Raw genomic sequence first — 22,619 nt, forward strand, 5'->3', positions numbered from 1 at the left:
GCCTTGTAGCCCACCTTTGAACCCTTTCCAATACATTAATGTCTTTCTTAAGATAAGGAGACCAAAACTGAACAGCATACTCCAAATGCAGGGCCGATCCTAGCAGGTGTGCAGAGTGTGCACCGCACAAGGGCGGCCAAAGCAAGGGGCGGCCGTAGGCCGCATCATGTAGTTCTTATAAGCAAGAAAAATTCCTCAAGAATTTCTCACAAGAAAACTTATAATTAGTCGAATAAATATGCTGAATTTTAAATGTTCAATTATCAAAGTAAGTGTCGGTTTCCCGGCAGTATAGCATAGTTTAAGAAAAATAGAATGTTTAGGAACATTGTGTTGGTTCATTGTCCATTAGTATTTTCTCTTTACACACATGCTTCATTTGGTTGCAAAGTTTGTGACAGAACCGGTAATCAGGCATGGATACAGGGGAGGAGAAATGGCCCCCTCCTGAAGCATGAAAGGGTGCCTTCTAAAAGGAGCACCGAGGGCGGCCACTAATGTTTACCCCCCAAGCTTTTATAGACCTAAACAATGAAGACATATTTTATTTATATAGAAAAAAAAGCTATACTGATTAGACACTCTCGCAAGCATTTCAAACAACAAATTCTGTGTTCAACAATCGTGGATGCATGGAAAGAAAGTGGAAAATTGCGAAAACTCTGAGAGTCAAACATATATGAATGACGAACTAGAATTTTGTAATTTCCCCCCTTTACGGAAATTTTTCTAATTATAATCCCGAATGAACTGCCCGATTTCAAATCAGGTAGGAGGACAGGGCTCTTCCCCCGGGTAGCAAATTTAAACGAAGCTCCTCAACGAAGATCAAAAAGAATGCCATGACCTCCTTTACGAGACTAAAGAAGTTGCATTTCTAGGACTTTAATTTCGGAAAATTTTGCTGGTTGAACCACTGATCTTAAGTCTCTGATTCCCAATTAAAATTATTTATTAAGTCTTTGATTCACCCCTTCCACCTTAACTTAATCAAACATAGCCTAAAAATGTTGGCTTCAAAATCCAAAATGTGTTTTTAGAAGACAGCCCTTCCTACTGTCCTCAAAAATTGCTTAATGACATTTTTCGGATTTCTTTTTCGAAATTTTTGCGATGGACTTTTTGCGATTACTAACAAAGACAGTCTCAATTAGCGTCTTTAGAGAGGCCCCTAATCCCTACCCCTCTCACTTAATTTATTGAAAAACAAAGTAAAGTTGCGTTTTTCAAACACCAGTTTCAAGAACTTTCGGGGAAGGACCCCGATCACTATACCTCAAAATTTCGTTTAGACGGTTCCGTGGAGCCACAGAACCCTTCCTGCCTAAACTAGCCTGAAATTGACTTCAGTTTCAAAAAAGACAGTTCGTGAGGACACACTGAACCCCCGTCCGCTCTTAGTCCCATCGTTATCAAACAATGTCTAAAATACGTTTTTGGGACTTCAATTTCTAAAAAATTCCGGAGGAGAACTGCTTGGCATATGTAACTTTCTACCGCACTAGGGCATAACCACCAGTCGTCAAGGTAAGGTGGAAAAAATTCTATAGTTGTATTTTTCTGATATTAATATCGAAGAACATCCGTAAAGATCCGCCAAAGCTTCCCAGTTTCGTTAACGTCACCAAAAGGTAGTATAAAATAGCGCTTTTAGAAACATCCGCTTGGGAGTCCCAAAACCCTTCCTTCTAAAAAAAAAATAGCCTGTAATAGATTTTAGTTCTAAAAAATATTTCGGTTCGGAATATTTTCACGTTTCCCCTATTGTTTTCAAATACAGCCAAAAATGGGTTTTTGAAACAATTGCGCCGAGAAATTACCGGAGGAAAGCCGCTAGATCCCCTACCGTCACCAAAGACAGCCTAAATTTGTGAATTTCAATTTAGAAAACTTTCGATGGGAGACGATTGAATCTCCCTCACTCTAGCAAGGTCAACAAAGGTAACCCAAAATTGCGTGTTTAAAACTTCAGTTTCGGAAAATTTTCGGGAAGAGCGCCGATCCTTCCTATGCTACGGTCACAAAAATAGCTTCAAACTGATTTCAATTTTGAAAGAATTTTAGGAAAGAACTCCAACATTACTCTCACCTGAAGTCTCGAAAAAATTCCTAAAATTGCGATATTTGACGTCAATTTCGAAAATTTCTCCATGCACCTTGAATATACCCGACTCTTTTGTCCTTGCAACCGAACGCAACCAAAGATTAACTAAAACTATTTTTCATACGCCAATTTCGATAATTTTCTCGGAGCAATCCCCCCCCCCCCCCCCCGCTTCCGTCCTTCCTCTGATGTCACCGAAGACAGATTATAAAATGCGTTTTTAAGACTAGTAAATTTCGGTATCTATTACTTTCTTCAAAGATATAAATTGTACCTAAGGAGTTTCTTATTATAAAACTTTTCTTCCTTTTTACAAATTCAACATTCTTCTGTTTTTTTTTCTCACCCTTTTTTAAATTATAACTTGATACAGAAATTTGAAGAAAGATTTATATAGACGTTTTAAAGATTAGTCAAAATATGCAAATTACTCTTGAGGGGCGGCACATCAGGTCTTTGCACACGGGCGGCCGACACCCTAGGATCGGCCCTGTCCAAATGAGGTCGTACCAAACTTCTATATAAGGGCAGAAGAACTTCTTTAGATTTATATGGAACAGTGCTTTTAGGTGTCATTATATTTCATCAACTTTCGCATTTAAAATTAAAAAAAATATGGAAAATGCAGAGTAGATATTTGCATATGCAAACAATGCTATGTCCAGACTGGTATGGTGTGGGAACTTCCGCTGCCTGTGATGCTAAAGGGATGAAGATCCATTCACGAAAAAAAAATTTTAGTAGCCAATAAGAAAGCCAATACTTTCACGCTGCCATTCTGTTTTTTGAAAATTTTCATGTGTGGGCGAGGAATTCGTGTTAGGTCTAAAATTTTTTACTGGGGAAAAAATTGAGTTGTGGCCATTTCACATAAGTCCGGGAGTTGACTTTATATAATAAATTCTTCCCCTTCCTCCCTCTTCCAAAGATCAGAAGAAAGCATTAGGTTAACGAATAAATACCTTTGTGCTGAAATTAAAATAATTAGTAATCCAATGTTATGAAGCACAAAAATTGCAAAATTATTGCAGACGTGTTTGGGTGTTACGAGGAACACGTGTCTGCAATAATTTTGCAATTTTTGTGCTTCATAACGTTGGATTACTAATTATTTTAAAGCATTAGGTTGTTGAAGTGAAAATTATGATTCGTATTAATGACATCAGTAATAAACGAAGGTTAATTATTGATAAAATACTACCTGTCCATTAAACACTCTTAATTTAAGATTGATAAACAAATAGGGTTCCTAAAGTACATTGCAACGGGCCCCTTAATATATAAATATATATTTATGTAACCCTCAAATGTATAAATCTGCCACTGGAAACAGATGGTAATACAACAAATATCTTTCAATTTAACAATTTCTCAAGAGTTCTTAGGTTCAATTATTTTTGGTGTAATTATTTGTGTGTATATATATATATATATATATATATATATATATATATATATATATATATATATATATATATATATATATATATATATATCGAGGCTTAATTAGTCAAGGCGAAACCCCCTGCTTTTAGTTTTAGGTTTGAGCTATTGTTTATAGTTTAGCATGTGGTGCCTTTTCCCAATGTTACTCTATATTGGGAACTGATGTGATATACCCCACCCTTGGCGACTTTTTCCTGTTGGCGCCAAGAAAGCGTCACCAAGAAAACGATGTATGACGACATATGTCATACATCGTTCTTAGCGATGCTTTTTTAGCGCCAACAGGAAAAAATCAGATAAGAAAACATGATCAAAGCACTTCAGAACACAATATATATAAAAACAACATAAAAGCACAACAAAAAACGTCACAAATATATGCTTCAAAAATGTACAGGGCCGGGGTATTTTGTAAACATATTAAAATACAATGAAATAAATTATTGTATTAATTACAAGTCGAAATGAATGCATTAATTTTTTTTTTCATCCTTTCTCGGGGATACGAGCCCTCGGTCTCATAGTACTTTCGTAATGAGACCTCGGCCCTGCCGAGGTCTCATTACGAAAGTACTATGAGACCTCTGGCTCGCCAGTTATCCCTCCGACTGTTAATATACATTACAGTCGGAGTATGATCACAGTTATGTATACTACAAGAACCCCTCAAGGATTTGTAAAAACAAAGAATTTTGGAAGTGAGAGGTTTTTTTTGAATTCTAAAATAAAGAACTTACCTTTTTATATGGTATAAATATTCACACTCAGTCTAAAACAATACATCATATGACAATGGCATGTTACAGATACACACCACGTTGGAGTTAACTTTTAATTAACCTTCAAGTTTGAAGAAACTGGCATTTTCTAATGTTTTTACTTCAAAACACAACTACTGAATTTAAACTAACACAAAATAAGCATTCCAGTAAGGTATATTGCACGAAACAACACCACGTCGTAAAATCCCCCTAAGAGCGGAACATATGTGCACCTACCTCCACGGACACACGTGCGAAAAGACACATCTGTACTTCCCAGGTATATTCTGCAGGGTTACTAGGGCTACCGGAAAAAGTTTTATCGCCAACGTTGGCGATTTTCGAAATGAGCTAAAAATTCTATCCTCGCCAAGGGGGGGGGGGGGGGGGTATATCACATCTGTACCTTATATTGCATGTACTGGAGCTTAAACATTCTCTTTTAGTTCATAGTTAAAAAATTTTGGTCTTTTGACCATATTTAATGAATTTTCCACGGCTGATGAGCTCTGGATTCATACTTTATCTTTTCCTATTTAATAGCTATTTGCAATTTTCCTTTTTATCATCATTATGTTTATATAATTTGTTTAATCTTTAGAATTTGGCTTGCTTATATTATTATATATATATATATATACATATATGCATGCGTGTGCATATATGTCTTGATTGTATCCTACGCGAATGGTTAGTTCATTTGTGCAGTTGCAATATGCTGCTATGGACAGATGGACTCAAAATGAGAAATTCATAGTTAAAATTTTACAGCTTATAATTTTTTTAATTGTAACTGAATATAAAATTTAACTTACCGTAACTTATATTTATAACTAGTTGATATAACATACACAAATAAGTTTTTTGTTCATGAAATACACCGCCAGCTCAGTCAATTCCAGTTGAGGGCTGCAGTTTCGTGCTAATTAGCACTCATCAGCCCGGCATAGGAGTGACCGAGCTGAAGGCGGAAAAACCTCTTAAGGAAGCCAAGAGTGCCAAACAAACTGGTAAGTCCTCGGCTGGAATTGACTGAGCTGGCGGTGTCTTTCATGTATTTCTGCCTTAGCCCTGGCTATAGGGCGGTAACTTACTGAATATGTTTTTTGTAGTTACTGTAAATTTTCTCCTAACTAATGTGTTCATTTACTAAGGTGTTTTTTCCGTAAGTGAATATTACTAGGGATATTTAGCAGCATTTGTTTGATACGACAAAAATAGCTTAGTAAAGTGCTATTTAAAGATACAGTAGAATGCCTTTTATAACGCCGACCTATATAACGCAATTCTCTATAAACCTCACAACTTCTCGGAAGTAAACATTTGGTTTTGAAGTTCAAAAAATCCTTCTGTTTTTCTTTGCAAACAGAAAAATTGTTATGCAAATTAAATTTTGAAACAGTTTTTCATCTTTCTGTCTTAATTCAAAGCTTTTAAATGAAAACTAGTACTCACAGTAAAAAAAAAAAATACTATGGCTCTTGAAAATGCAGCTGTTATGCAAACCATGAAGCTACCAGAAGTACAAGATAATGCACTTTATTTTGATTGTGCAGCATATTTATTTGTGATTGACTAATTGTGATATTAGTGCTTTAATACTCATTGCAGATAAAACTCATTCTTAAATGCTAATATATGGATATATTCTGAATACCTGTTTCAAAATTTGTGGAATGACCTATATAACGCAAAAACCTGTGTAACGCAAAAGCTCTGGTCCGAAGGTGTGCATTACAACGGTCTTCTACTATAACAATCAGGAGCGGTGGCTTAGCAAAATTATATTTTTGCACTTGATTAATCAATGAAAATATTATGATGCAGGTTATGATACTCATATTAAATGAATTTTCATTTACAAGACTACAAGGCTACTTTCCATTCGTCAATAAAATGCTTCCTTAAGGCATGTATCTTTACAATTGATAAATGCAATTAAATGAAATATAATTTTTACATTTATATAATACATTTTTTATTATCTTCAATGGCATGAGCTTACAGAATGCAAAAGATATTTATTGAATACAAATTACAATACAAAAAGAAAACATGACAATCTATATAAAGTGCAGCTACAAAAGCTTAACAAGTGCAATAATTATTCATTTTTCTCCCTCAGCAACTGATTCCAAAATGCAAAAATACTTGACGGTATTATACCTTTTTCTGAATTAAGATTTTTGATTATGTTATTTTTTCTTCATACTGTGATTCTAACTACATGTTCATAATGTTGAGGCAATTTAATGGCATTTTTCAACATTTTGATGTTCAAAAAGTCAAGTTCTTCCCATATAGTATCGCTATACAGTGAAGCACCGTTTATAAGTTTCTCTTTTATACATTTTGATCAATTACGCATTTTTTATATAGATCCCTGCAGAGTCGAATACACATAAACGTAGCCCTACCGTATATACTCGCATATAAGTCGAGAAATTTATTACAAAAAATGATGCTTAAAGTTAGGGGGACAACTAATACACTGGGACAGAATTTCTGAAATTTTTCATCGATTTTTTCTTAGAAAAAAACTCAAAAATGAATATTTTCCCGATTTTAGTCCATCCATTTGACGCAGATGCTAAAGAAGATAATTCTTAAACATTCTGCTATGATTTTACATGGTCTAACTGTGAAATAAAGAATAAATAATTACAGTAAACGGCCCCGACTACGCGAAAAGTGCATGGTATTTGAAAAAAAAAAAAAAAAAAAAATATATATATAATGGCTACAGCATAAAATTTGATTGATATAAAATTGAAATAAAAGTAATCAATTAAAAAATTCGTTACAGCGAAATCGAAATCTTTACAAAAATTGCAATCGCTAAAGTGAACACTTTTGGTGCAAAGGAATAAAGATTGGACGTTTTTTAACATAAAAATGCATTACATTTCATTTTCCTCCTTTTTATAACGTTTAAATTCAAAATTAGCGGCAAAACGCTCCCGTTTTTTCTAAAAGTAGGGACTCGACTTATATGTGGGTTTTCAATTTTTCTCCTAAAAGTAAGGGGGTCGTTAATACGCGAGATCGACTTATATGCGAGTATATACGCTTCATTTATATGCCTTTTTCATACGGTCCCTTCGAAAACGCATAAACGGTACTTCACTGTAGTATTTTTTGTAGAACAAAATGTTCTTTCCTCTTTCTGCCCGCAAATGTACGATATCACGTAAATAGGGCAAATTGTAATTGTCAGTTTTTCCCTTGTTTCTAGTCAAAGCTGAACTTGGGTCACTTTTTGTTGTCCTTGACACATTTCTGTTATTGTTTTTTCTTTTTATTGCAGAGTCTTTCCATTAAAAAAAATCATTTGCTTGCATTTTCACCACATTAACTTTTGCTCATGTAGTTGTCAAAATCATAAAAATCATTTTTTATGATTTTTTGAATTGTTGAATACGAATTTTTTGAATTGTCAAAATCATAAATCTTTTTTGTTTTATGGATTGCTTTCTCAACCTGGTGATGAAATGAATCACAGGACATAAATTTGTGCCCTGGCTCAAAGTACTTAATTTGAATTGTGTCTGCGTCAATGTAGATTGAATTGATGCAGAACTCAAGAAAGCTTAGGAAAGCCCAATTTTTATTTTGCAATGAGAAATTATCCAGCCATAATACGATATGCTTCATATCACGACATGTCATTACGAGAAATTTGTATACCGTACTTATAATTTCTTCTTTATTTAGGCCTGGAATGGCATCATGCCAGAAGCATGCAACAGTCAGATTGTTTGATTTTTTTTCCCTACTGGTACGAAACTTTCGTTGTAAACTGTTAATCTTCAGCTGAAAATAAGATTCGAACATCTCACACCTTGGAAGCATAATTCCTTTTTCCATGTCGGCAGAGTATTTCATAACTTTGTGTATTGCACCCTCGTCCACATCCTTTTTATACTCTGCTCTAGCCATAGTAGCTGTTCTAATGTGATTGTTCATGCAATATTGTTGGATATAATTTGAGATTAATGGCCTACAGCTAAGCTGAAAATTAGGCAACTCATTTCCAACTAAAAATTTGAGGTAGTGGTCTGCCCGAAGAAAATAAAACATGAATCATTCTTTACACTGAAAAACATTTGACACATATTGAAAAATGATTACAACACAATGATTTGTTCCCCGAAGAAAAATTAAAAAAGAGATCTTACAATAGAGTCCATGCATGGATCAAAAGGTCCTATTGATGTTCTATGGTGACGCCTCACCGGTCGTTGGACGGCATGGCAATTTCCACGAATTGCAGGCAGGTCAGTTCGTACCGCGTGAGCAACAGTTCACCACATCAAGGAAAAGGCACACCAAGGATGGACACGATCTTCTTTCACAGGAGAACAAATAACCCCCATCAGGGAAAACTGTAACTTTTCACTTTGGTAGACGTCATCACAACGTGCTTTCCAAACTTAAGACATCAGCAGTGCTTTTTCAAGAAAGACCAGACCTCACCCAAGAGGCCAGTAGCAAAAATTTATGATGACATTTGACGAACACGTTCACGAGACACAGACAACACAAGACGAGGAGACGAGTAGAAAAAGTAACGAAGCGATCGAGCTACGGCCGGTCTGCGTATTTATAGCCCAGATTCGGCCTTTCCCGAAACAATGTGACGTTACATGATTTGCATATTGCCAGAACAACACTACTCCGTAATCACACAGCTTGCAGGTTGCACAATTCTTATTTAATTTGGCATTCAGCACTTAACACCTCAACATGATTTCAATCACGTCATCGACACGTGCTCTTTCGGAGATTAACCGACATCTGCCGAATGACGGCAACCAATCATAGCGTGCCACATGTTTTTCCGAACACTTCCGATTCAAACTCGGACATTTGAGTGTTGGTGGCAGGTGGGATGGGATTCCCCGCGCAAGGTTTTCTCTCGGAATGGCAAAAGGTAAGTCACAAAATGTTTTTTTTTTTAAACAATATTGGTGAAATCCTTCAAGAACCAAAAATAAAGGCATTTAGCCCAACAAATATGAAATGCTTACATAGCTCGCATTCTTCGTTCTATTAAAGCACTTTTGAATTCTTTTTTTGGGGAGGGAGGGGGGGGGGGGGACTGACAAGGGGCCAGCCTTTGGCTTTCTGCGACCCTAGTGGCGGTTTAACGAATTTTCCCTAATCCTGCAAATACATGTTTTCATGAAAATATATTTGAAAGTCTATTTTACTTTCCAAATGAACTTTGAAAAATAACAGCCATTGGTTTTCCAGCAGTGTGTCAGCAACTGTATGAAAAATGTCTTTTTATTTGAATGGATCTACGTTTTATCGACTGGAATGAACACTGACTTGCGGGACATAGTACTGAGCTCTCACCTGGAATATTAGGTAAGACCTTTGAATTTCTGCTGGTGGTACGGTGGAGGACTATTATTGATAGCCTTTGGCTTCTAATAGTCGAGACGAAACCCCAGTGTATAGTTTTAGGTCCTAGTTCCAAGAAATCTTGTGTTCATTTTTCGCATACAGTATGTTTAGCCCTATGCTTTACTGAATGCTAGCTTTTTTGGAACTGGACATCCTCGCTTTAGTTTTTAGTTTAAAATTTTGTGTCTGTTGACTTTAGGATGAAGGTTCCACTGCTGAGGAGTTCTGGCTTCATCAACTTAGTCTTATTATTAGTTTTAGTATTCTTATTTGTTTAATTTTTTTGTAAATCGCTTATGTGTTTATTGTTTGCATTTTGTAATATATATACAGTAGAAGTTATAACGCCGACCTATATAATGCAATTCTCTATGAAACGTTCAACTTTTCAGAAGTAAACAATGTGTTTTGAAGTTTAAAAAATCTCTCTGTTTTGCTTTGCAAGCACTAAAATTGTAAGGAAAATCAAATTTTGCAATAGTTTCTCATCTTTCCTTTTTAATTCAAAGCTTTTAAGAGAAAATTAGTACTTACAGTAAATAGAAAATACCAGATGGCTCTTGAAAATGCAGCTGTTATGCAAACCATGAAGCTAAACCAGAAGTGCAGGATAATGCACTTTCTTTTGATTGTGAAACATATTTATTTGTGAACAACTAATTGTAATATTGGTGCTTTAATACTCATTGCAGATAAAACTCATTCTGAAGTGCTAATATATAGATATATTCTCAGGGGTCTGTCCAGGATTTTTCACAGGGTCCGTTTTTTGTGAAAAATCAAATAATTTTGTGAAAAATGAATGAATTTTGGTGAAAAATCAAATAATTTTGCAAAAAAAAATTTTTCTTTTGTAAAACGAAATTTTAGAATTTAGAAATGGCACAAACTGCATCAATTAAACTTAAAGTTGAGTGTTTTACTCTTCTATGTCGAAAAAATCATTCTGGAGTGTTTATCTAATGTTTGGGCGGGGGGGGGGGGGGAGTGGCATCGCTCTCTCAAGTATCAATATTTATCTACCATTCTACATTAGGTTAAATTATACTAGAAATATTTCTGTACAGTATTTAAAACAACTGTAACAAAAAAAGATAAATAAAATAAAATTCAGAATAGGGTTCAGCATTTAACTTTTTGACCCAAGACACTCTTTAAAAGCACAGAATTTCGTTTAAAACTTATAAATTCCGTGATTTTAACAAAAATAAAAAGATATTTTAATTATTTACCTCTTAACAAAGCGTAATAAACATCAAAAATTCGAAAAATCGGATTCCCATAGCGGATGCAAAGAGATCGCAATTCTCAAAGTGAAGGCATCAAAAGTATAAAAACGGCTTGTAAAAGAAATATTTTTGATAAAATTATTTTAAAATTGCATTTTAGAGTCCTATGATAAACATTTCATTAATATCTGTAGACACATTTGACGCAAAATAATAAATAAATAAATAAATAAATAAATAAAAATAAATAAATAAAATAAACCATCTATTCAGCATTTTAATTTTTGACTCATAACAGAAAATGGAATTTTGCTTTAAAAACATGAAATGAGAGTTCCAACAGAAATAAAGAGACTTTTCATTTATTTGCATCCTAATAAAGCGAAGTTAGCTTGAAAAAAGAACAAAATATGATTCTCATATCGGATGTTAAAAGATTGCATTTTTCAAAATGTAGACATCTAAAGAAAAAAAAAAACGGTAATTAAAAGAGTTTATTTAAAGTTAATCATCCTAGTTAGCATCGAAAAATCAAAACCAATATTATTTTCTCCCAAAATAACAATTAAACATCGCACCGCACCGCAAAAACGCAAATATTGACAAGCTGGTAAAATAAGAATATTTTCTAATCAAGTCATTATAAAGGTTCAACGCCAGACGCTAAGTGGTGATAATTCTGAAGTTGGTAACCCTATCTGAAGAGATCATATTTTTTTCCCATCCTTACTATCATATATATCTGCGAAAAATACAGTTTCGCAGATATATATTATTATTGTTTATTAAATCATGAGCGGGGAGAAAAGTGCTTACCAATGCCTTTTCAGAAAAGTTTACAACAACACCACTGCTAATTAGCTGTGATAAAACAAACAACCATTATATTTATTTGGCAGTAGCAATTACTTATCAATTGCAGGAGCATCGCAAGAGTGCCGATTTTTTTTTTTCTCCAAAATTAGCCGATTTAGTATAAGCTGATCCCTCTAATTTGACTTCAAAAAAGGCTCAAAAAATTATCGGTTTATACACAGAAATATGCGTTATTTTGCTTTTGCTCTTTCAATAAACAATTTGTGAAAGATCCGTTCTTGTTTATCAGAATTTTGTGAACTGTCCGTTTTGTTTGATCGGGATTTTGTGAAAGGTCCGTTTTGTTTGATCGGGATTTTGTGAAAGGTCCGTTTTGGTTGATCGGATTTTTGTGAAGGGTCCGTTAACGAACCCAAATATCCTCTGGCCAGACCCCTGATTCTGAATATTAGTTTCAAAATTTGTGAAATGATCTATATAACGCAAAAACCTGTATAACGCAAAAGCTCTAGTCCTGAGGTGTGCGTTATAACGGTCTTCTACTGTATATATATATATATATATATATATATATATATATATATATATGACTGCAAATCAAAAAGTCTGGGCCTTTTTTTAAAGCCAAAATACGGCTGTAAATACAAAACAAACATATACATTCCCAACAGTGACGGTTCCTTGAACCGTACCTGCCATATTTGCTTTTTGCTAGAAAGAGCAGAGCTGCTATCAGTCATTTAAGGTGACGGTTGTTCTTCAGATGTCCACAGCTTATGAGCAGTGAAGTGTTATTCGTTTTGTAAGGAGCAAGGGACAAAAGCCCGTAGCAATTCACTTGGAAATGCACCTGCAGTCCAGACCTTCCCCTTAGTGATTTTTACGATATCGGTCCACTGAAGAAGTTTCTGGCTGGACAGAAGCCAAGAACGTTGTTCGACGGTGATTCCACAGGCAACCGGAAGAATTCTACGACAGGGGGATCTCTAATTTAGTGCCGCGATGGGACAAATGTCTGAATCGGTGTGGTGACTATGTGGAGAAATAGTGTAAGTGGTATAGTTTACTGTGTATATTTGTAAATACCTGTAGGTATCTTTTTTTGGCAAATAAAAAATAGGCACAAAGACTTTTTGATTTGCCCTCGTATATACAGGGTGCGGCAAAAAACCAGAGATTTTTTTGCCCCTTGTGCAAATTCTGCCACACACCAAGACCAACTTCGGATTTTGTCGTTGTTCCGCATTTTTCAAGGTGCTTAGAGTGTATACAGACCAAATCCTATGGTTCTGAGAGTTATGGAGCTGGTTGAACGGTAAAGAGCTGCTCATCAGTGAAAGGAGTTTCGCCCCAGCGATGACTTGCGGCCTGTCTCAAAAGATTTTGGCATCTTTGGAACATCAGAAGTTTGTTTTCTTCATAAAAAGGTTGAACATTTTGGAACTTGTAAAACTTTTGTCTGGGCTCTGTTTTTAACCCTTAGCCACACTGATTGGTCTCATATTCCCATTTCACCAGCAATCTCTCTTATGGAAAACCAAGGATTTCATTGAACTTGCTTTTTGTTGGCCTTACGATTAACAGAAGTGTTCATTGTACGTTTTTGTACACTTCCTGGACATCGACTATCATTTTCAGGCTCCTTGAAACCAGGGTTGGGCTTTGGACTGTCCACAACTGGTTTAGGACAGGACAGGTGGTTTTTACCATCTAAAACTGTCCGAAACTGTCTTAAACTGTCCAAAACTATGCTAATGCTAAAGGGGTATAATCTAATCAATCCGTATTTACTGCAATGTTTGTAATGCATAAATACTGACATTATTGAGCCTTAATTAATGAGTATTTGATAATATTTTTCTCCAATGCTTGTCATTAAAAAAATATTTTATTTAAAAAATTGGCAATAACTATTACTAAAAACTTCCTTATATGTAACAGTTGGTAGAGTTATGAGAGGAAATTCAAAACACTACCAAGACAAGTAATTTCAGTTCCATTTATAACTCAAAGGAATGTTATTAAATGTGCAATATTTAAGTGCCAAAAAAAAAAGCTTTATTTTTTAAATGGTTTTTTGAAAATAAGTTTTACATGATGTTTTAACGGGAAATTGTTTTTTAAATCATAGATTACAGAACAAGAAATCGACGATTAAACACTTATGTTATAAAACTTGTGCTATTCTATTTTTAGTTCGTATTTTTAATAAAGTACATTCTGTAACTACAAACAATTGTAATTTATTGCATTGAAGTCAATTATTGCACTATATTTTTAACACTTCTGCATACAAAATGAAATTTTTAATTAAGAATTTATTTTCTACATAACTAGATTAAAATCCGCTGCATAAATAAGTTACATATGTATTTATACTTGAATGTTCGCATTGAATAAATATTAAATAGTCAAAAAAATAATTTTTACACATTTTGTTCTGTCTTTGATTGTTTTAGCTACAAAATATAGTTTCTCAAAAAATAGTTTTGGACACTTTCGGACTCAAGGGTTTTGAACAGAATGGCAAAAACCTTGCCAACCCTGCTTTCATTTGCACACATGCATAAACATAGGGAAATTTGGTTACTATTATCAAAAAAATATATATATATATATATATAAACTCATGCATACAAATTTAAATTTTAATCAAGAATTCAACTTCTATGTGACTAGATTAAAATCAGCTGCATAAAAGTTGAATGTTCTCCATTGAATAAATGTTCAATATAAAACATTACTTTGGTACATTTTATTCTGTTTTTGATGCTTTTTCACAGAATATGATTTTTCTAAAAATATAGTTTCGGACAGTTTTGGACGGGACGGTAAAAACCCTGGTTTTTACCGTCCTGTTCAAAACCTTGCCAACTGTGCTTGAAACGGCATATTGCATCAAACACTATTTGTCGAGGTACATCAAGCAAACAAGTTGTCGTTCTCCTTCGTGAAACAGCTTTAAAATAGCAGATCTTTTGCTTGACATTGTAAAAATGCCAAAAAACAAAATATAAACAAGGATTGATTATAAATTAATTTCCAACCAAAAAAAAAAAAACGCTTTCATTAAAAATAAATTAGTTTACTTCCATTGGATGATGCAAACTTTGTCCGAGGTTTTATGTGGCACTCTGTATGTATTGCAACATCCGAATGTAAGGGTGGTGATGCATCATGATGTAGAAATTCCTACATCGCCCTGGCCTACTGTGCTCTAATAATGAAATTTAATGTTAAATTTTTCACCTTTCAAAAAACATTTTTGATCCAAATGTAATAAAAGAAGTTCCTTGTATGAATGGTGAAAGAATCAATAAACTTGAATTTTTATACTAAGTCTTTGACTGCTAAAAAGAATATTTTCATTATTTGGTTTTGTACTCTCAAAAATACGGGATACATTAGGATTAAAAATGCTTCACAACTTGTCATTTTATTCAACGCTGTTAATTGAAATGATTTTTTTTTTCAAAAACTATTTCCTTATAGACTTATGAGAAAACAAAATTGCATGATTTTACTCTTAATTATTTAATTGGTTGTCAAGAAATTAAGTACAAATATACATATTAAACATTAATTAACAATTCATGAAAACATTATGACTTTTCAAAAATAAAATTGTACTTCTTACAAATAGTGTTTAAACCAAAAAATCAACATTTTTTTTTGTTTTTTTTTTTTACCCCCCTCCCCCCGTTTTTTTTTCTTTTTGAATACCAACCCTGATTTCAACATAATATGTTATAATTAGTATTTTTTAATTTTGTGGAATTTGAATGAGACAGCACAACTTTTCGTTAAATAAACTGCAAAATATTTATCTGACTTGTATTTCAGAAATGCAATTATCCAGTTTCCCAAAAAGCAGGAATATAATGAACTTCAGGATAAGGTAGCAGTCACTATCAACTGAAACAAAGTGGAAGTCAAAGATGCAAAGTCCAGCAAGTTAGAATACTAGTGATGGTAGAAGAATTACTGAAGCAGATTGTTCTTAAAAAGCCGCAGTAAGTGCCTTTGCATGCATTATAGTTGTTTCAACTCTATCAGTATCTCATTTACTAATACATTCTTGTTGCATTTGATTATTACTGTTCAAGCTCCCTGCGGCAAAAAGTTATACTTTCTGGCATCATTAGCACCTTTTTTTTTCTTTGCAAGATTGATCTGTGAAGAAGGATTTCAAATTCAAATAGAGTGAAATTATTTTGTTTAAGAAATTTCACTTAATTTAATGTTTAAGAAATTTCACTTAATTTAATGTTAAAGAAAAACATCTGAATGTGCAAGAACCATCATAACACTGTACTCGTGTTAAATCTAGTGAAAGTTAATGAGCTGCTTTTAATTTACCTAACCAAGCAGTTCCATTACTCATTTGCAGCAAATACAGTGATCCCAAACCTGCTTCAATCGCGTTGATGTGTGCCCCCGAATACCTGCTGCTCTGTTGTGCTCCAAAATGTATTTTTAAACCCCTTTTGTTCGGAAGCTGCCCCAAAACACTTTCATTGTCAAAATCTCGATTTTCAAAGGTTTTTTTTTGAAACATTGATACATTTTTTGGAAAGTTGAGATTTCTTAAAGTCAAATGCGTTTAACGAGTGAAGCAAGTTAACCGAGTGAGGCTTTCAAAAAGAGAATGCGTTATCTAACTGGTCGTGCTCAGGCAATGTAGCTCAGATTAGTTTCGTGAAGCGAAATTCTTAAAGCTCGTCAAGGAAAAGGGTGGTTTTGTCAGAAAATGCCCAGTGCATACAATGTTTATGTTTATAAACGAGATGTGTGTGGTTCATATTCAGAGAGCTATGAGTTCATTGTTGAGCATATGAAATATTGTAGCTGGAGTAAACATCAGGGTTTGCAGGATTGAGAAAATTTCAGTAAAAGAAATCAAAACAAATACTTCACTTTAATTATTTATTTGTTCTATGCAACTGACAATAAACAAATATATATATATATATATATATATATATATGGAATGCATTTTGAATTTTAATAGCCTTTACAAATGCACTGTACTTTACTTTTAGTCAAATAATTTAAATACTCCTATTCCTACTATTTCCAAAGTCTTAACGGGGAAAGAAATGTGTAGGAGAGATTTTAAATTAAAAACGCATTTTACATTTTACTATAACTGATCAAGAAATAATTCAAAATACCTTGTCTTCACAAAGCATATGCTCCGCAAAAGCAATGATCTGCGTCGTCTGCTTCCAAATGTCCGCCATCTTTATTTTCAAATGAGCGTTCAAAAAGTGAACGCCGTTAACGAGAAACCGATGAGTTAATGTTTGTTAAGCCAGTGAGTTTCATGAGACATAGTACCCTAGTTAATAGTTGAATAAAAAAGAAATTTCCTTCAACATTTGCAGATATTTAGAGAGATTTGAATGACTAATATTTCTTTTCTTGGGTTGATATTGCTAAAACATTGAGATTCAGTTTTGTTCTAGTTAACAAATGAAACATTCTCTATCAATACTCTCACAGCCAGTTATGTCCATATTTATGAATTCTTTATTGAAATTTTAAAACCTAATGTAAATATATATATATATATATATATATATATATATATATATATATATATATATATTGTCTTCGTTACAACATTTTAAAGTCGAAAAATGTCCGGAAGAAAGCTCAAGGTGTATGTGCAATCTTTTTGCATCCTTACTACAGGAGAACTCGTCTTGAGTTTTCAGTCACCTTAAACTTTCTATTTTCGAATATACAACTCAACTGATATTAACCGAATCTTTAGTAGCTTAATTTCTATGTGTTTTCTTTCAAGAGGGTGTTTTTCATTTCTTGGGAAACCATATTCATTTTTTGGAACGCCATCTGCAACTATAGGCCAAATCCAACTGATAGCTAAATCGGAAAAATCAAATTCTCTTGTGTGAAGGGTTAAGGTTCAGTCCAATTATGTTTGTGATAAATACATCGAAATTGAATATGGATTTGTATTAATTGTCTTTCCATTGTATTTCTTTATTTCTTTCCTTTTTTTTGAAAAGTTTTTTTAAGAAACTTGTTGTAGTAATCAATTTAAATTCTCTTATATTGTTATTTGTATAAAAAATATCTATTTTACAAATTAACAATAAACTTTTGTTAAATCTACATTAGGCCAAATAATATATAAATTAGGCCAAAATTAATGGATGGGTCATACAGGTACTCTGCGCATCTTTTATGTGGTGTTTAGTACCCCAGTTCTACCTGGTTAACAATAATTGAAACTAATAAATAACCTTTCAAAGAATTTCCCAATAGTCTACTAAGACTGACTGTATATTTTTAAAATTATTTTTACCTAAACTAGAAAGTTTTATTTTACAATTTTTTTTAAAATTTCTGTCTGAAAATTAAAAAAAAAAAAAGCTATTGATAATTTTAAATACTTTTCAACTAAAAATGGTTAAGATTAAATTGTAGATCAAAACCATTTATTTAATGGAATACTTGTATAGTTCTAGTTGACTTATGAAATAAATGTCGGCTATTTTAAAAATTAGCATTAAATTTGAAAAAGGAGAAAGAAAATGAAACTTTTCGCACTTATGCTGTAAGCTGCATATTTGATATACTCGAAATCAATTTTAATTCATAAAGATAAAATTCACTTTTATTATTTCTTGACTTTTTTTTTTTTGGCTTGATATTTTATTTTTATGTTATTCAGAGATTTTCATCAATCTTTGAAATCAAGATTTTTTCTTTACAAATATTTGACGAATAAATTGAAACTCAATAAGCTTGTTTTGACTTGAGTTTATAATATAATAAGGTTTAAGACACAAAAAGCTCAAGTAATATCTATTTCAAACTGATTTTTTTTCTATTTTAAGAAATGTTTTTGATGAAACTTGAGAAATAGCCATAATTTTTTGAACATTTCCCTCAGTATAATTACTTTTACTCATTTATAATTTGCTTTTTAGTTTCTCTAATGAGCCAACTAGTCAACTGGGAATTTCTAAGATAGGGTCCTAAATTCCTAAACATGCATATTTTAAAATAGTTTGTGATATTGCTCTTAAATAATAAATGCAAACTGAAATGGGCACAGTAGGCCTTTGCCCCCATGAGCTGCTGCACTACTGAGTTTAATTAATTAATCAATGTTTTAAGTTGAACTGTTATCTGAAAAATGTACTGCCAATGTAAAAGGGTGTTGGTAGAAAATCTTCTTCCCCTTCTATAGGTTTTTTAATTAATTTGTTTTTATTTTTTTTAAATTTGGATCTAGTTTCAAAGTTACAGACAATTTAACATCGCTTATTTTAATTTGTTAAGTGAAAATTTTTCATGTTGTGAATAGCTTACATGATACAAAAATCCTTCATATGCATGACATTAAAATTTTGTTCATTATTCATCATTAGTTATTAATAGTAAAAAGATATCATTCATTACCTGTTAGTAACATTTTGTATCACCTCATTCATCCCTTATTGACTTAGGAATCCTCTCCAACACCCTTTTCTAGTAAAGGAGAGTCGGGAAAAATGGGATAATGTTGCATTCTTGCCGAAATAGAAAGTGAAAAATTATTTCCAGTTTTTCCAGTAGATGTAATAGCTTTATACTCTTGCTGCTACATTTATTGGACAGGCTGGAAAAGCTTTTTAATGTTATTTCATAGTAAATGCAGCACTGTCCCATTCTTCTCAACTCTCCCCTGCTAATGTAATTTTTAGTATCCTTAATTTCTAACCTGTGTATCTAACATGTCTATAACAGAAAAATGTAATGAGTCTTTTAAATGTTACACTAAAGAGCATATTCAACTGAACCAGAATTTGATTGAGTCAAATACAATCAATTCTATCTACTGATAGCGAACTCGGTAATTTCCTTTGCCCTACCAAGAAGTAAATTTCTCTCGACACTTCTGGTAGAAAGAATTTGATTGAATCGAACACAATCGAGTTCAATATGCCCCTAAGAAAGCATACAGGAACTGAATTCCTCGATAGTACTGAATATTCTAACGATTGATATTGCCCAATTTTGTTCTAATGTATGTACAAAAATTAGAAACTCAGGAAATATAAATACATAAAAAATTCTCACAGTGTAATTAAAAATAACTAGTATTTATGACTTGATGTTGATTTATAGGTCGAAAAGCTGCCCCACTGTTTTGGGCTAGTTTTAATATGCTTACCGGCCACTTTTTTATCCATAGTTTGGAGACCGACATATTTAGTTTAATCATTTGAAAACAATTCAAAGTATGAATGTTAATTGTTTGGGAATTGTTTCTTTCATTTCACACTTTGTAATCAAGAATAACAGTTATTTCAAATACTTTTTGTGCAAATGAATTCTTAAAAATAATTAATAGCATTTAAAATAAAAGAAATAGTTTCAAAATTTCTAATGAAATTCATTATATTTAATATTAATTATGAATGTTAAAGTTTATCTAATTATTGATTTTTATTCATCAATAAGAGATGTTTATGGAACTGCTCCAAAAGCACTGAAGTCTGCTTGAAAATGGCAATTTTCCTGCTCTAAAAGGTGTTCCAAAATGCTCTGAAGCAGGCTTGGAGTAGTAATCAACGAATAGGTAATCGTAAATCAACAATTTTGTAATCATAGTCAATATAATCAATTATATTTTTGTGTGATAGTTATTATAATCGAAAAACTGAAAATTCCTGTAATCATTGTGGTTATCAAAATTATTAAAACTTGATGTAATCAAAAATGTAATCAGCAAATTTATTATCATAATTTCATCCTGCAATCAGGATTACAAATCAAAATTTAAAAAATGTGTCTGTAGTCGAAATTGACCTGGAATGGCAGAAGATGTTTGGACATTTATTCCGAGTTCAGGATTAAGTCTTGGTTCTCACCTTCAGCCTGGAAAATGTATTGAAACACAACATATTTCTACCAAGCTTTTTGAGACAAAATCAGTGCCCCTAAATTTGATGATGACAGGAACCTGGAATCTGTTTGGAGATAGGTTGTCGACATCTCTGCTTGAGTGTTGCTATTGACTTCCATTATAATGATAAAGTTCATTTGAAACTTGTCACTGTAATAATTTTGTGTTAGTATTTAAACTGAAGCATTTATCAGAAGAATAAAATGCAAACTTTTCATTTACATAAAATACTGATGCTACATAAAATGGTTTAATGAAGTTGGTGTACTAAAAAAATGTTTTAAAAAGGCATACTTTAAGTTAAAGGTAATTTGTTCACTGTTATATATTGCACCCAAAAACATGACTACATTGATATGTACTTACCTCTTCTGAATTTATCAACTGTTTATACATCATTAATTTTTAAGTTAGCGAATTATATTAATAGCAACATTATTGGTGACTTTTTTCCCAAAAGAGTAAAAAGCATTTAAAAATAAGTGTTCATAAGAATTATTACTTTTTATTTCATTCTTCTTTTTTCCTTATAATCATTGAGTCATTACTAACAGCTTTATATTTTTGAACAGATTGTAGAATATTTGGAATGAATAACTATGTGTTTAGCTCTTTTCTTGTAAGCATTTATGGAAATATTCATGGAGGGTAAGTTTACAACAAAAATATAAATAATGTGCTTATTATCTAATGAGAAATCAGTAACATGCATTTGTTAAAATTAAGAATGTATCTGCCACCTAGTTAAAAAAAAAAAAAAACCTTGCTTGTCAGAGTTTTCAATGCAAAAAAAAAAAAAAAATGTGATGGAAAAGTCATGTTGTCAATCAAAAGAAAGAGAACAAGTTTTGTGTAGAGTTTCACAGCTTCAATAGATTTTTGAAATAAGTAATCAATGCAATTAAAAATAAGCTTCAAAAATAAATAATATAGTTTTATATTAGTTCCTGAAGATTTCCCATGAAACTTTTTTTTTAAATGATGCAGTTCTCAATTGTCTGCCACAATTTTACCAATGAAAAAAATAAAAAAATCTAGAAATTAAATTATTTTATTATTACTGTTATCATGTACATTTCCTATGAACCATCTAATCCTATCTCATTACTTTAATATGTTACGGTCTGAAAATAAGCGTATTTTGAGGTTCACTTGAAAAACAAAATTGAACATCATTTTGTGCATAATATTATAAACATGCAAACATGGACACACCAGCTTGCTTGCTCACACACTATGCACACATATGTGATAAAATTGTGTATATATTTCATGCCACTATAAAATTTTACTTTTTCTGTTACTCTTAAATGTAGTTCTTTGGTTTCCTTGCTTTCTAAGGCCTTATTTCCTCTTTTACTATGTTTCAATTTCTTTAACACTGTAACCTGCAGCACAGCAAAAGTGAAACAAAGCTGCTTTACATGCTTAACTTTATGTTTAAACCTTCCTATTCTTCGAAATGCTTTTAGAAATTAAAGGTTAGCCAGCAAAACCATTCTGTATCTTTGTTACACCTTAAATAATTGCACAGAAAAAAGTTTTCTTATCAGTTGGTTTATAAGAAGCATAATAGAACAGTTTTTGTTATACCTGTTGGAATTGTTAGTTAAAACACTAAGAGGAAGGGGAAAAAACTTAGTTTTAAAGTTTTAATATCTCTATTTAGTAGTCATAACAATATTCGTCATCAATGTTTGGTAATTGTAGTCAATCATGTTCTCTACCTCTCATTGTAGTCATATACAAAAGCAAATTTTTAAAGCCATTATGATTGAGATCATATTCGCATTATTCTCCAATACATTTCAAAGTAAATGGGCTCCTTGAACAGGGATCAAAACAGGCTGATTTCCCTACCATTTTTCGGTACCTTCACAAAAATCTTATTTTAAAATGGGTACTTTCACAAAAACCATTTAATA

At 32.5% G+C, this 22,619-nt stretch overlaps 1 long non-coding RNA gene across 1 annotated transcript in view; it reads left to right on the plus strand.

Moving 5' to 3' along the window:
• Positions 1–22,619, plus strand: part of LOC129219432 (uncharacterized) — a 38,527-nt gene that overhangs the window by 2,133 nt on the left and 13,775 nt on the right. Inside the window, exons 2-3 of the long non-coding RNA XR_008580415.1 lie at positions 9,568–9,684; positions 15,612–15,781. This is a non-coding gene — a long non-coding RNA (uncharacterized LOC129219432). The remainder of the gene's footprint in view (positions 1–9,567; positions 9,685–15,611; positions 15,782–22,619) is intronic.

This window comes from Uloborus diversus, chromosome 3 (genome assembly GCF_026930045.1).
Source record: "Uloborus diversus isolate 005 chromosome 3, Udiv.v.3.1, whole genome shotgun sequence".
Lineage (NCBI taxonomy): Eukaryota > Metazoa > Arthropoda > Arachnida > Araneae > Uloboridae > Uloborus > Uloborus diversus.